Genomic DNA, 16,671 nt, shown 5'->3' on the forward strand with positions numbered 1-16,671 from the left:
TCATTTGGAAATCTCCCTGGTCCCTAAATTCCCCTCGCTCCGTGAGTGAAGAGGAAATGAAATCACTTTTCCGACGTCAACTAGGTTGTTGATGATGCATTGATAATTCTATCGATTTATGACATTCTTGTGAGCAAGGCTTTATTTAGTATTCTAGACCGGGGTTTCCCTAACTCGGTCCTGGGGCCCCCACTGGGTGCATGAGCTAGGGCAAAAACCTCAACTACACACACAGCTGATTAAATCCTAACACAGCTAGTGCTGTGTTTAGGAGTTCAGAAATTAGCATTTTCAAAATGCAGACCTTCATTTGAAACCACTTTGCATGCATTTTTTCCTTAGCAGAAAATACAACACTTTCGGCAGAAAATAGCTACATTATCATGAAAACAGAAGTGCAATGCTATTTGGCTAACAGCCACACAAGTAAATGAGCTTACATTTTTTGCATTGCCATCCTATTTCTAATGTTTATCATAGAAAGAATGTAACCAACTACAGTTTCTAAGTTAATATTACCCGAGAAACATTGAGAAAAGTAGCTACATATCAGTCAGTGCTGTCTGATGATAGAATGCCAGTTTGTGACTTCTCATCCAAGTGGAAAAGTATAACTGAAGCACAACATTAGTCTGACGCTGAGCAGAAATGACAATAATAAGCTTATTTTTTCTTTTTTTTTTAAACCTGCGTTTACAAAATGCAGCAAGATATCTTATGCTTTCTTTTTTTTCTGCATGAAAAACGCAGAATTCTGCATTAACGTGACTCCCGGGGGCCCCAGAACAGAGTTTGGAAAACCCTATTCTAGACGAGCATCAAGTAATGACAGCAGATAAGCTGAATATATCTAATTATAGACAAGTTGATAAAAAAATTGCCTACCAAATGCAATACATTATAAGCAGAAACAAATCTAGATGAGGCTTAAACTACCCCCCCCCCTGAAATCCTGCCGTCCCTGAGTAATGTGTGCAGGTAGTCTACATGAGCCTTTTGAAGTAACTGTTTGACTATCAGATGAAAACATCATGACTGGTTGTGTTTGACACATTAAAAGGTAGGCTAATGCATTTTTAAAAGTTCAACAACAAATCTAGACTATTAGGCCCATAGCGATCCTATTGAATTAGAGATTCTATATGTAATTCTATTAGGCCCATAAAATGTTTAAATAAAAGCACGTGCACACATAGGAAGTACCCTGTACTGGGAAGAAATTACATAATTTCACCCTTGATTTTTAAAGTTAAGCATATCCTCTGTGGTGGAATTATTCTAATCAAATGAGAGAGACTTTTAGATATCTTAAACAATTTAACTGTATTTATTACTGCAGTAATGGAGTGTTAACGGTCACCCAATGGTGTAGACTTCAAGCCCAAACAAACAGGGTTAGGTTACAACTTTATACTGTTCCTGAGTCCTTGTGACGAAGAACCGATATAGAAATGATACAAAAAGGTATATTTTGATCTCATGCAACAAACATCAAGATTTACATGCCGCCAAATATCTCTCTAGTTAATTTACTGCTTTGTTATACAGAAATAGTAATGTAACCAAGGACACGAGTTCATTCCCTCATAAATAAACTGGAGATTGGGTCTCCCTGGCACCAACAGACAGGCACACACACTAATCATAGAATGGAATGCAGTCTTTAGGTTATCACCAAGCCATCGTAAATCTACTGTCAGCGTTAACAGACACATGATAGTTCTAAGAACCCAATTCTGTTTGCCCTCAGAAAAACAGACCGTGTGAATGTACTAATATAGGAATACATTCTAATATATATGTAATGTGATTAACATAATGTTGTAATTCTACGACACCTCCCTTTTTTGGGGCGGCAGGTAGGCTAGTGGTTAGAGCGTTGGGCCAGTAACCAAAAGGTTGCTGGATCGAATCCCCAAGCTGTCGTTCAGTTAACCCACTATTCCCTGGTAGGCCGTCATTGTAAATAAGAATGTGTCCTTAACTGACATGCCTAGCTAAATGTTAAAAAAATAAAAGTATAGCCTACACATGTGGAATCTCTTACGTGACTGAACACTTTGTTCATATTGCTGACTGCATTAACTACTAATCAGTAGCCTAATGAAATTAAGAGCCAACTGATTTTACATGATGAAAGGTTGGTCACTGTCTGGCAAGGACCAATCACATGCTGTGGAACAGTGGAACGCATATAAGGGCCAACTGTCTTAGTAAACCTAATGTAAAATCTGTAATGGCATGCAGACTGTTTCAAATGTAATTAACTTTATCCCATGCCTGTAGTCAACTCGCATGCACCCCTTGTTTTCTGTCACATTTGAAAAGTGGTGCCTCGAGGTGTTACGGAAGTCTTATAGGTTCGGAATTTGGAATGTGTTAGGGATGCACAGATATGACATTTTTGGCCGATATCCGATATTTTCCTTGCCCCCCCCCCAAAAAACATCCTATACCGATAACCGATTATTTAACATTTGACCTTTTTAAGCATTCTAGTACAGTTAAATAGTTGAAACACACACTGACCAAAAAGTTATTGTTGGCATTTACGTATGTCCCCATTACCAGCTTACTTGCTGTGCTGTTTCATTGTTCAGTCTCAACCAGGATTTCATCATACATTTCAAGCAGTGAAGATTCAGCTCTGTCTGTCCATGGCCTCTCTTCCTCGGTGCGCGCTGTCACTGTGACTGTTTCCATCTTGTCCAGCTGTATGTAACATTTCACGTAAAACCGGTTTCTTGTCTGCATCGAAGTAGTGGTCCTTTTACCTAGCATCGAGCATAGTGGCAACACAGTAGGGGCTCAAAGAGAATGACACTGAATCTCTTGTACACAGCCTCGAGTACTTTTGCAAGTTTTAATCCCACAGTCTGTCGGCAGTTTTGTTGAAGGCGTTTCAATGCCATGAGAGGGTATCATGTCTGCTGCAGATGCAGTTGATTGGCTTATTTCTTGAGTCAGTTGTTCAAATGGCGCTAGGAGTGTGTTCATGTTCTCAAATGCCATTTGAAATGGCAGCAGCGGTATGAAAACCAGCACATTCTTGAGCACGTGCTACGGCTTTCCTCAGTACGAAGTCCTCGTCGACCCACTGCTGTCAGACTCATGGGGCTGACATCGCTGGTCCAAATGTCAGTCATGAAGCTAATAGCAGTGACGCTCATAGATGTGCGTTTCAACAATGTGTAACTCCAGTAGGGCAACATCTGAAAAATAGCGCCTACTTGGCAGTGTGTAGCGGGGCTCGAGGTGCTCGACCAGTCGGCAAAAGCCAACATCCTCCACGACAGAGAATGGTTTGTGCGCTAAGTATTTTTCTGCTTTTGTTCTATAGTGGGCCCACAGTTCGGTATGCATCACGGTTTGTGGGACACGGTAACGGTAAGGTTATATATTGCATCCCATATAGTATTCACCCCCTTGGCATTTTTCCTATTTTGTTGCCTTACAACCTGGAAATAAAATTGATTTTTGGGGTTTGTATCATTTGATTTACACAACATGTCTACCACTTTGAAGATGCAAAATATGTTTTATTGTGAAACAATCAAGAAATAACAAAAAAACAGAACTACAATACTTTGTAGAGACACCTTTTGCAGTAATTACAGCTGGATGTCTCTAAGCTTGGCAAACATTTTGGCATCTATACAATTTAGCCTGATCTTCAAGGCAAAACTGCTCCTTCAAGTTGGATGGGTTCCGCTGGTGTACAGCAATCTAAGTCATACCACAGATTCTCAATTGGATTGAGGTCTGGGCTTTGACTAGGCTATTCCAAGACATTTAAATGTTTCCCCTTAAACCACTCAAGTGTTGCTTTAGCAGTATGCTTAGGGTCGTTGTCCTGCTGGTAGGTGAACCTCCATCCCAGTCTCAAATCTCTGAAAGACAAACAGGTTTCCCTCAAGAACTTCCCTGTATTTAGCGCCATCCATCATTCCTTCCATTCTGATCAGTTTCCCAGTCCCTGCCGATGGATATGATGAGAGATGTTGGGTTTGCGCCAGACATAGCATTTTCCTTGATGGACAAAAAGCTCAATTTTAGTCTCATCTGACCAGAATACCTTCTTCCATATGTTTGGGGAGTCTCCCACATTCCTGCTTGGTATACACAGTGTTTGCTTATTTTGTTCTTTAAGCAATGGCTTTTTTATGGTCGCTCTGTGGAGTGTACGGCTTAAAGTGGTCCTATGGACAGATTCTCCAATCTCCGCTGTGGAGCTTTACAGCTCCTTCAGGGATATATTTGGTCTCTTTGTTGCCTCTGATTAATGCCCTCCTTGCCTGGTCTGTGAGTTTTGGTGGGTGGCCCTCTCTTGGCAGGTTTGTTGTGGTGCCATATTATTTCCATTATTTTTAATAATGGATTTAATGGTGCTCCGTGGGATGTTCAATGTTTTGGATATTTTTTTTATAACCCAACCCTGATCTGTACTTATCCACAACTTAGTGTTGCAGACTAGGCGGCCTTTCAGAACAGGTGTGTGTGTGTGTGTGTGTGTGTGTGTGTGTGTGTGTGTGTGTATATACTGAGATCATGTGACACTTCGATTGCACACAGATGGACTTTATTTAACTAATTATGTGACTTCTGAATGTAATTGGTTGCACCAGATCTTATTTAGGGGCTTCATAGCAAAGTGGGTGAATAGATCTGAAAATCTCAATTTTTGTTCATTTTCTTCAGTAATCCACAGGCTCAAACAGTCACAACAGACAGACAAAAAAAATCAAAATTGTTTCCGTAAAGTTCATAGAAACATGTCAAACGATGTTTTTAGCCTAAATAATCTATAATATTTCAACCGGACAATAACGTCGTCAATATAAAAGGTAAACCAGAAAGGCACTCTCTCTGGTCCCGCGCATGAAAAAGCTCTGTGACCTGGCAGGGTACACTCATTCAGACTGCTCTTACTCCCTCATTTTTCAGAATACAAGCCTGAAACCATTTCTAAAACATGGTTGACATCTAGTGGAAGGCATAGGAACTGCAATTTGAGTCCTAAGTAAATAGATACTGTAATGGCATTGAATAGAAAACTTCAAACAAACAAAAAATCCTACTTCCTGAATGGATTTTTCTCAGGTTTTTGCCTGCCAAATTTGTTCTGTTATACCCAGACATTATTTTTTTTAAACAGTTTTGGAAACTTTTAGAGTTTTCTATCCAAATCTACTAATTATATGCATGTCCTATCTTCTGGGCCTGAGTAGAAAGCTGTTTAATTTGGGCATGCTTTTCATCCAAAATTCCAAATGCTGCCCCCTACCCTAGAGAAGTTAAACAAATCAAAATATATTTTATATTCTTCAAAGTAGCCACCCTTTACCTTGATGACAGCTCTGCACACTCTTGGCATTCTCTCAACCAGCTAAACTCTGCGGTCCAGCTCATCCCAAACCATCTCAATTGGGTTGAGGTTGGGTGATTGTGGAGGCCAGGTCATCTGATGCAGCACTACCCCACTCTCCTTATAGAATAGCAGAAAAATCTGACGAGAACATCAAAGCAAGTGTGAAAGACAGGGCAATGGTCCCGGAGGAGGAGTGAAATGTTGCAGGTTCTCTGGATGTAGTGCACCGCCTGGGTAGGCTGAGAGCTGGGGAAAACAACCAGCCACCACGACCAGTGATCATGAGATTTATCTCCAGGACAGCGAGGGATATGACATGGAAAAGTGCAAAGAAAAATGACTATTTAAAAAAGAACAACCTGAGGATCAAGGAGGATCTGACGGCATTTGATAAAGAAGCTCTGAATCGTCTGGCCGACGATTGAGAGAGCAAGGAAGGCAAAGTGCATACTTTGCGGGAGCCAAGGCTTTTTGTATTTTTTTTGCATCTGATAAAACATTATATTTCTTGGAAAGAGCATTATTTGTGAGCCAAACCTTTTTTTACATTTCTTTTTTTTTTTTTTTTGGGGGGGGGGGGAAATTCACACTGACACTTAATGTTAGCTTGGTGGCTATTCGTTTTACCAATCTATGGTACAATGCTATTTGCAATTTGTGATCTACAATTTAGGTCAACCACTTGCGTGGTGCAAAGGACTTTTTTTGTTTTTGTGAGAACCCGATTTAATGCGAAAGTATACAAGTTTAATATTCTTCGTATAGTCATTGTGATATTAAATGTCCAATTCTGTTTTTTATATTAATGCCAGGGGAATTCGTAATATTTTGAAAAGGAAATCTTTATTTTTGTATTGTAAGAGTGCCGACTTATTTCATTCAAGAAACTCATGCCTGTTCCACAGATGCTGCGTTTTGGAAGTGTCAATGGGGGAATGATATTTGGTACGAATCGGTCAGCAGGTGTCGCTATTTTAAAAGGCAACTTTTAAGGGTCATGTATTGAGTCATGAAGCAGATAATACAGGGAGATGGATTATACCATTGGTAGATGTCAACCACATTCAATTCATTGTTGTAAATATTTATGCTTCCCATAACAAGTCAAGTAACTGTACTTTATTTAGAGACATTGAGAGGAAAATAAGTAAGATTATCTACATTTCCATTGGCCAACGTAATATGGTGTGGAGATTTTAATACAGTATCACATGATAATCTTGATAGCCTCCTAAGGATAGCAATTCTGTTTGTGAGATAAGGATAGCAATTCTGTTTGTGAGAAGGAATATGTCTAAGGTCAGAGGTGTTCTAGATATTTGGAGACATAAGAACCCAGATAATATTGTGTTTTTATATTGAGTATCAAAGATTTATCTATAAAATCCCGTATTGATTTATGAAGATATGGCTGACAAGGTTGATACAGTCTCGATTGAACCATCGTTTTTTAACAGACCACAAAGGGATCTCAAAGATAAATATGCATAGTTTGTCAACAAAAAAAGTTTGTTACTGGAACATGGACAAGACTCTAGAGAATGAAGTATTTAAGAAGATAGTAGCAGGAATTATTGATAAGTACTGGAATAGTGCCCGTGTTATAAATGCACTTGGAAGTTACTGGGAGCTAATGAAATTTGATACGGTTTTGGGGTATTTCAATGGGGAAAGAAATTGCTCGTGTCAAGAGAAAGAATATGACATAAAGGGAATAATGGATTATACTAAAAAAACTGAACTATCTTCATTGCAAATGCAGTTACTGTATCTATGAGGAAAAGGCCCGGGGAGCATTTGTAAGATCAAGAGGGAGAGAAAAATACTAAATATTTATTTTAATTTAGAAAAAAAGGGCAGGCAAAAAGACTTCCATATGTAAATTAATGATAAATAATACTCCCAATGAAAATCCCAAATAAATCTCTCAGCATGTATAAAGATTCTGATAGAACTGGGCAACATCAGCCCAGTCAACCTCCAATATGAATCTTTTCTTAGACAATGTAGCAAACATTGCTAAGAAGATAGATAATGATTTTTGTGATGAGTTATCTGAAATTGAGGCTTAAGGACAATAGGTCCCCTGGAAATTATGGTTTAATAAGCGAGATTTATAAAGCATTCAATGATAAACTGATTCCTTTCATTCTTGCTATGTTTCAAGAATCAATAGAAAAAGGGTTGCCGACTTCCTTAAAGCAAGGTGTAATTACTTTGATTCCCAACCCTAATAAGGATACACTTTATATAGACAGCTTGAAACTCATTAGCCCGTTGAATAATGATGGGGTAATTACTTGCCCTTGTATTTCCTAAGAGGTTGAAACATAGGTTTGAAATATACTTGTTCTTCATCAATCTGGATTTATGCATGGTCGACACATTAGTCTTTTTTCTAGATTGTTCTGTTACCCAGTAAACTGCACCCTACTGACAAAAAAGCTCTAAAACAATGCCGAATGATAATTATTTTCCTGACACTGGTCATAGACCCATACAAGATTACTTTGGATATAGCCAAAGGGAGCGTGATAAGATCATTGTTTCGGAGTCCTTTGACATACCGGAAGGTAATTCTGACCTCTTGAAAGAACTGTTACATTTATCTAAGCGCCAGACGAGAATGCATCTACATATAGTCACTCTTAGTGATTTATGTGCGTCAAGGCATTATTCCACAGGGACTCAGGTGGCAAAAAGAACCATCATTGGGACAGCGCACAGATGATTTCTGTGAGTGCTGGTGTGCCATCCTAAACAAATGCTCTATTGATTTAATGACATTGATTGTTGACTAGTTGAAAAGGGATTTTATTGAAATGGATAACACAATTTAAAGACAAACGCACAGCTCTACAAAAGCTGTTAATGATGATGGCATATTCAATGAACTGATAAACTAACCAAGCGCTCCAGGACAAGTTGTCTACAGAAATAAAGGAACTTAAAATCAAGAAATTCAACCAAGACAAAAAAGACCAGGCCGAGGATAAAGTCTACTTCTGGAGAAACTCTGACGAGGTCCTGCTCCTCCTCTCCATGACAGACGCAGGAGGGATGCCGCTTACTTCTATCCACCTCGTCAGACCAACACTCTACAACCAGCGCCTCATCGGCTTCCAGTGGCAGTTTTTTTTTATTCAGCGAGAGACTGGGCCGATGGAAGGGCAGAGGTGGCCGCAGGCACGCGCATCGACAAGATGCCTCACCCTATCTGAGGGGACCATTCACACGGTCCCAGAACCCACGGGACTGAGTGTCTTTAATTTATCAAGCAATATATTGAGCCCTGCCCATGTCTCCTTAATTAACCCTTTATCTTTTGTGCCTACAACCCAGTGCAACAATTTTGATTTTAAGGTAGACATGTTTAAGTTTTTTTTATTTTTAACATTCGTATACTTTAGCTCCCCTAATCCTGACATTTCTATTGAACCAGTAGGTTGCTCACCTGCACATACTCCGACTCCTTTTAGAATCAAGAGTTATTTTATACCTCCATCCAATCACTCTATCGAGACATATTGCAGACTTGTTGAAAAAGATGTTGCTCATCTCCTTAAGAACAAGCGGGAGTCCAAATCTTTTCAGAATTTATCTAAGGATGAAAAACAGGCTTTGCTTGATTTACAATCCGATACGTCAGTCCTTACCCGCCCTGCTGATAAGGGTGGGTCAGTTGTACTCATGGAAAGGACAGTTTTATATAAATGAGTGTCATGGACAACTACTTAACAACACCTTTTACAAGAAACTCAGAAGTGACCCCACTTTCCAATTTCAGAATACTATCTTTACTGTCCTAGAAGGGTATTTTAAGTTCTGGTCAGATAACCAAAAAAGAACAACTTTTTGGCTATTCAACACCCTAAAATTGCCACGTTCTATACTATACGAAATTACACAAGAATGTATTGTAGCGGGCATTGATGCAGTAACGGCCCCTATTGTAGCGGGCATTGATGCAGTAACGGCCCCTATTGTAGCGGGCATTGATGCAGTAAAGGCCCCTATTGTAGCGGGCATTGATGCAGTAACGGCCCCTATTGTAGCGGGCATTGATGCAGTAACGGCCCCTATTGTAGCGGGCATTGATGCAGTAACTGCCCCTATTGTAGCGGGCATTGATGCAGTAACTGCCCCTATTGTAGCGGGCATTGATGCAGTAACGGCCCCTATAGTAGCGGGCATTGATGCTGTAACGGCCCCTATAGTAGCGGGCATTGATGCTGTAACGGCCCCTATAGTAGCGGGCATTGATGCTGTAACGGCCCCTATTGTAGCGGGCATTGATGCAGTAACGGCCCCTATTGTAGGGGGCATTGATGCAGTAACGGCCCCTATTGTAGGGGGCATTGATGCAGTAACGGCCCCTCTATCTACTTTTGTTTACTTTTCTATTAGACCACTCGCAGAACAGCTCCCCTCCTTTGTAAAGGACACCAGCAGTATGATCTCTATCATTGAATCTCTTGATCCTCTCCCTGAGAATACCTTGTTAGTTACTTTTTGATGTTGAGTCATTATACACACATATTGCACACGAGGGCGGTATTGAAGCTCTGGAACATTTTCTTCTGCAACGTGACTCTAATAATACCTTCCAGTCCCTGCATTATAATATTGGCTGAAATAGTACTCACACACAACTACTTTGTTTCTAAATTATTTATTTATTCAGACGAAGGGTACTGCTATGGGATCCCCCATGGCTTCTAACTATGCTAATTTGTTTGTGGGTTACATGGAGAAACAGTATTTTCAATCCTCTCAAAAAAATAATCGTATTATTTGGAAACGGTATATTGGTGATATTTTTGTTCTATGGAGGGGTGACTCAAAACAGCTCCAGGTGTTTTATGCTTTTCTTAACTCCTGTTCTGAACATCTGAGGTTTACTATGAAATCTGATACACGTCAAATCCGTTTTCTTGATCTTGTGTGAAAATAGTGTTCTATACACTGATCTTCACAGGAAACCTACTGATCGTAACAGTTTGTTGAGGGCTGACCGTTGTCACCCACTTCCCTTGAAAAATAGTTTGGCCTACAGCCAATTGTGTCGAATTAAAAGAATTATCAAAAAACAATCAGATTTTGACAAAAATATGGCTGAGACTCAAAGAAAAGTCAAGGAGAGGGGTACAAAAATGATCAGATCAATATTGCCATTGAGAAAATCCAAAACAAAGTGAGACATTACCTTTTTCAAGGTTAGTCTCGCAAAAAGACACATTCTTGCGTTCTAAATACCCGCTAAGTACTCTGAACAAATTAAGGGAATCGTTCACAAACATTGACACATTCTAAAATCCGATGATAGTCTCGGTGATAGTCTCTGTAATGTGTTTTCGGACCTTCCCTTGGTCGTATTCTCGCGGGGCAGAAATCTCCGAGACCAATTGGTACACTCTGATTTACCACCCCAAGATATTCCTGAACAAAGTTTATTTGCGCCCCTACTGGATGGAAATTACAAGTGCAATGGCTGTGCTCAATGCAATGGCACTTATAAATGTAGATCCTTCAAACACCCACAAACAGGGAAATTGATCCCAATCAAAGGTGTTATTATGTGGTCCACTAAAGCAGTTATTTATCTTAACTTGTCCTTGTGGTAAAAATGATGTGGGTAAAACAGCGCAAATTAAAAGTACGTATCTCAGAGCATCGTAGCACCATTAGGTGCAAAAACTCGACTTACCCAGTTGCGGCCCACTTTTTGGAAGCAAACCACTCGATTTCGTCTCTGCGTTATCTTGGCATCGAACATGTCACCCTCCCTAGGAGAGGGGGTGACCTTGATAATTAGAGGCTGCCTGGATCTTTAATTTTAAAGACCCTTGCTCCCTTTGGTCTCAACGTAGACTGATCTTAAGCCATTCTTGTGACTTTTGCCATTGTAATTGTTTTGTAAGCTTGTGTAGTCTAAAATGAATCTATGATGGTATGCTCTTCATTTGTTTTTTGTATGCTGTTTGTATGCCATTTTAATATTTGAGAATTAGCCAATGATATTAGGCCACACTTGGCCATGATTAGACACCTGTGTGTCTTTGACAATATATAAATGAGTCATCCTGCAGTGTTTGTGATTATACCCTGATGAAGACAGCTTGCCTGACGAAACAACTTTGGATATTAAATGTTTTGCATCTGAGCTCTCCTTTAGTGTGCGGCTCGCCTTTTCAAGTTTTCTACTCCATTAGCCAGCACTTCGCCTATATAGGTGTGCGTTTCCTTTTTCTTCTAGATTAACACATTAGTAATAACATCAGGTTGATCTTAGATATGATTGACTATTATGATTTGTGTTTGTTGATATCTATAAAGCTTTTGACACTGTAGAACAATGAGTTTATGTTCAAAGCAATATGTATTTTGGGGTTTGGCGACTTTTTTTGAAAGCAGTCCAAACTTTATAGTGGTTGTACTAGCTCTGTAACATTAGCTCACGGGACATCCCAAAGATATATTGGCCGTGGCATTAGGCAGAGCTGCCCAATTAGTCCATTTGTATTTTTATTGGTTACTCAAATTATGGCTCTTCATATCAAGAAAGGGAATTTTCAAGGTGTTTCAGCATTTGGCAATGAATTTAAACTATGTCAACTGGCTGATACCACCATATTTCTAAGAGACAGGAATGAGGTTTCTAAATCAGTTTCCTGTATTGAAGACTTCATTAGTTTCGGGTTTGAAAATGAATATCAATAAGTCAAGTCTTATTTCCACTCAAGGATTGTGTTTTACAGGAAGTATATGGTATCCAAATGAAAGAAAAGGTTACATATCTTGGAATTGTTATATGCAAGGATGAAAAACAAAGGAGTGAATTGAACTTTAACCCCATTATTGAGAAAACATAGAAGAAATTGAACCTCTGGTTGAGAGAAATTTCGTTATACAGTCGGGTTTTATTGTCCAAAGCTGAACGGTTATCCAGATCAGTTTGTCTCGTTATCACTTGACTTACCCCCTAAAATTGTAAAGGACTTAGATCAGATTCTTTATTTTTATTTGGAGGAACACGCCTCACTATCTACGAAAGGATATTCTCACGAATACCCAAGAACAAGGAGGTCTTGAGGTTTTAGATTTCAATCATCTAAATAATACTTTTAAAATAAATTGGATTCTGAAGTATGTTAAGAACCAGAATAGTATTTGGAATGTCTTCCCTAAGTATTTATTTGACACTGGTGGTGGTTTAGAATTTTTGCTTCGATGTAATTTTGATGTTGATAAAATCCTGGTAAAGTTGGCCAAATTGCATAAGCAGGCAATTTTAGCTTGGATGTTGGCGTATAAACACAAGTTTCTCCCTCACAGATACGTTATATGGAACAACAAAGATGTACGATTTAAAAAATAAGTTTTTTTTTCATAACTGGTTAGAGAATAAAATAATTTTGGTTGGTCAGTTACTGAATGAGGATGGATATCTACTCTCGTGGAATTTCTTGATAAGTTTAAAATTCCAATAACCCCAAAAGAATATGCAATTGTTTTTTTATACGATTCCAATGGGGGGTTGTAATCTCTTTTTTTAAATTCCTCTATGGTTGATGTGAGTAACACAGATTTACATGAAAATATATTCATTGGCAATATTAACATTGAAGATAAATGTGGTAATAAACAGATTAGGAATATTGTTTGATACTAAAATTCCCTCAGCAAGATTCTTTTGGTCAAATATCTATGGTGATATACAATGGGGGAAAGCATGGAAAATTGCTAAGAAATATTGTATCAATAACAAAGTAAAGGAAGTTTAATTTAAAATGTTACATGTTTTGGAAAGATTCACGCTGAATATGGACTATAACTGATTTCTGTGGAATGGAGAAGGAGACCATTTTGCGTTTTGTTTTTTGCCTGTATTTATAGTAGACTGTTTTTGGATTGACATACAGAATTTCATTACAAAAAATAGGACCGGTTTTGATATGATTTATTTCAGAAATTCTGACATAGAATATTTAATTCAACTGCTAATAATACTAGGTAAATTTAATATTCACAAATGCAAGTGGTCTAATTCAAAACTAAACTTTTTTCACATTCTAAATGAATTTAAACAATATGGCACTACTTTAACTGAAACAAAAAGGCAATTAAAACTTGTATAATTAATGAATATGATTTGTTTGTTTAGGACTCCTGGCAATGTAAATAGTTTATGTATACTTGTTTGCATGTCGGCAAAGCTGTCATCAAAGAAAAGGGTGGCGTCTTTTTAGAGACTCAAATATAAAATACATTATGATTTAACACTTTAAAATGATATATATATATTTTTTTACATATTGTGATCTAATAGTTCATCTTCTGTTGTTCTACAATGTCAAATATATTTTTTAAACAAAGAAACCCTGGAATGAGTAGGTGTCAACTTTTGACTGATACTGTGTTATGTATGTATGCATGTACACTACCGTTAAAGTTTGGGGTCTCTTAAAAAAGCAGTTTTTTTTTGGTCCATTTTTTAAAATGACATCAAATTGATCAGAAATGCAGTGTAGACAAGAGAAAGATCACTGTTAGCCATCTCTCTGGTTGTAATTCCGATAGTGTCCACAAGATGGCAATGTGAAAGTTTCAATGGATAACTTGGCGTATGACTGATCCTCAAGACTTTTAGTGTGAAGTCCCAATGTACATTTGGGCAAATGGTGAAGGAGACATTCAAATTAAATTTTTCTGCAAGAATATCGTCAAATCTGTTTACTTGGACTTTGATTCAACTTTCCAAGTATTAGTAGCCATATTATAAGTTAGACATTTGCAATACAGTTTTCATAACTCATAACCTTATTATTTTTGTCCAACATGAAAAGGCATGCTGTTGTACAAGATTAGAAGCTACTTTTTTACGACATATATACATGGTTTCCGGATACTCTCGTAAAGCCCAGCTCATTGGCTATTTAGCTAGCTTTGTTTGACTTGTCTTGTAACAAGACTTCACTATCATTAGGGGTGTAGTATATCCTATAGGACACCATAATTGGTCAGAGAGCGACGCCTTCATGGCACGCCGATGACGCGGGCGGCCATCACTTGAACGACTGTCTTTGTCAAATCAGCACCAATCGGGGATCTCAGAGGAATAGATACGAACCTGATTTGACTTGTTGAAACAACATTTCGGGTGAGATGTTCACAAATTCCTTTCTTTGCAGATTGGAAATACAAAATCGATCGTGCATGATATATGGACCTTTTTTAGGATATTATCTAACAAAACAATACTTCATGTTATCTCTGGGACCCTTTGGATGATACATTCTGAAATCTTGCTCTGATTTAAGTATACATTTCACCTTCCGAGGTGAATTTATCAAACCTATCGCGGTGAAAAAGTGTTTTGTTGTTAGGAGCTGTCAAACAATAGCATGTCATTTTTTGCTCACATCACAACCATTATCCCAGAAACCCTAGACCCACTCAATTTGCATAACGCCCTAACAGATCCACAAATGATGCAATCTCTATTGCATTCCACACTGCCCTTTCCCACCTGGACAAAAGGAACACCTATGTGAGAATGCTGTTCATGACTACAGCTCAGTGTTCAACACCATAGTGTCCTCAAAGCTCATCAATAAGCTAAGGATCCTGGGACTAAACACCTCCCTCTTACCACCCCTAGGTGGTAAAGGTAGGTACCAACACATCCGCCACGCTGATCCTAAACACAGGGGACCCTCCTGTACTCCCTGTTCACTCATGACTGCACGACTCCAACACCATCAAGTTTGCTGATGACAACAGTGGTTGGCCTGATCAATGACAAGACCGCCTATAGGGAGGAGGTCAGAGACCTGGCCGTGTGGTGCCAGGACAAAAACCTCTCCCTCAACTTGATCAAGACAAAGGAGATTATTGTGGACTACAGGAAAAGGAGGACCGAGCACTCCCCCATTCTCATCGATGGAGCAGGTTGTGGACACCAAGGAACTTCAAGCTCTCATCACTAACATGGTCCAAGCAAACCAAGGCAGTCATGAAGAGGGCATGATAAAACATATTCCCACTCAGGAGACTGAAAAGACTTGGCATGGGTCCTCACCCTGAAAAGGTTTTAAAGCTGCACCATTAGGAGCATGGTTGAACCACTGCCTGGTATGGCAACTGCTCGGCCTTCAACCGCAAGGCACTACATAGGGTAGTGTGTAGGGCCCAGTACATCACTGGGGCCAAGCTTCCTGCCATCCAGGACTTCTATACCAGGCGGTGTCAGAGGAAGGCCCTACAAATTGTCAGACTCCAGTCACTCAAGTCATAGACTGTTCTCTCCGTTACCGCATGGCAAGCGGTACTGGAGTGCCAATTCTGTGTCCAAGAGGCTTCTAAACAGCTTCTACCACCAAGCCTCCTGAACATCTAATCAAATGGCTACCCAGACTATTTGCACTGCCCCCCCCCCCCCCCCACACACACTGCTGCCTGTGACTGGAACAAATTGCTGAAGCTGGAGACTTTTATCTCCCTCACCAACTTCAAACATCTGCTATCTGAGCAGCTAACTGATTGCTGCAGCTGTACATAGTCTATTGGTAAATAGCCCACCCATTTTTACCTACCTCATCCCCATACTGTTTTTATTTATTTACTTTTCTGCTCTTTTGCACACCAATATCTCTACCTGTACATGACCATCTATCACTCCAGTGTTAATCTGCAAAATTGTAATTATTCGCCTACCTCCTCATGCCTTTTGCACACAATGTATATAGACTATTTTTCTACTGTTATTGACTTGTTAATTGTTTACTCCATGTGTAACTCTGTCTGTTCACACTGCTATGCTCTATCTTGGCCAGGTCGCAGTTGCAAATGAGAACTTGTTCTCAACTAGCCTACCTGGTTAAATATATATATTTTTTTAATAAATAAACACTGCTGCTACTCTATCTATGCATAGTCACTTTAATAACTCTACCTACATGTACATATTAATTCTACTAACCGGTGCCCCCGCACATTGACTCTGTACCGGTACCCCCTGTATATAGTCTTGCTATTGTTATTTACTGCTGCTCTTTAATTACTTGTTACTTTTATTTCTTATTAGTATTTTTTTAACTGCATTGTTGGTTAGGGGCTTGTAAGTATGCATTTCACTAAGGTCTACTCAGATTGTATTCGGCGCATGTGACAAATACAGTTTGATTTGATAGAGCTCTAGAGTTCCTCTGTGGAGATGGGAGAACCTTCCAGAAGGACAACCACCTCTGCAGCACTCCATCAATCAGGCCTTTATAGTAGTGGCCAGACGGAAGCTACTTCTC

At 39.2% G+C, this 16,671-nt stretch overlaps 1 protein-coding gene across 3 annotated transcripts in view; it reads left to right on the plus strand.

Moving 5' to 3' along the window:
• Nucleotides 1-16,671, plus strand: part of LOC124041741 (guanylate kinase-like) — a 30,291-nt gene that overhangs the window by 2,434 nt on the left and 11,186 nt on the right. The window lies entirely within an intron of this gene.

The sequence above is a fragment of the Oncorhynchus gorbuscha genome, linkage group LG08 (assembly GCF_021184085.1).
Source record: "Oncorhynchus gorbuscha isolate QuinsamMale2020 ecotype Even-year linkage group LG08, OgorEven_v1.0, whole genome shotgun sequence".
Classification (NCBI taxonomy): domain Eukaryota; kingdom Metazoa; phylum Chordata; class Actinopteri; order Salmoniformes; family Salmonidae; genus Oncorhynchus; species Oncorhynchus gorbuscha.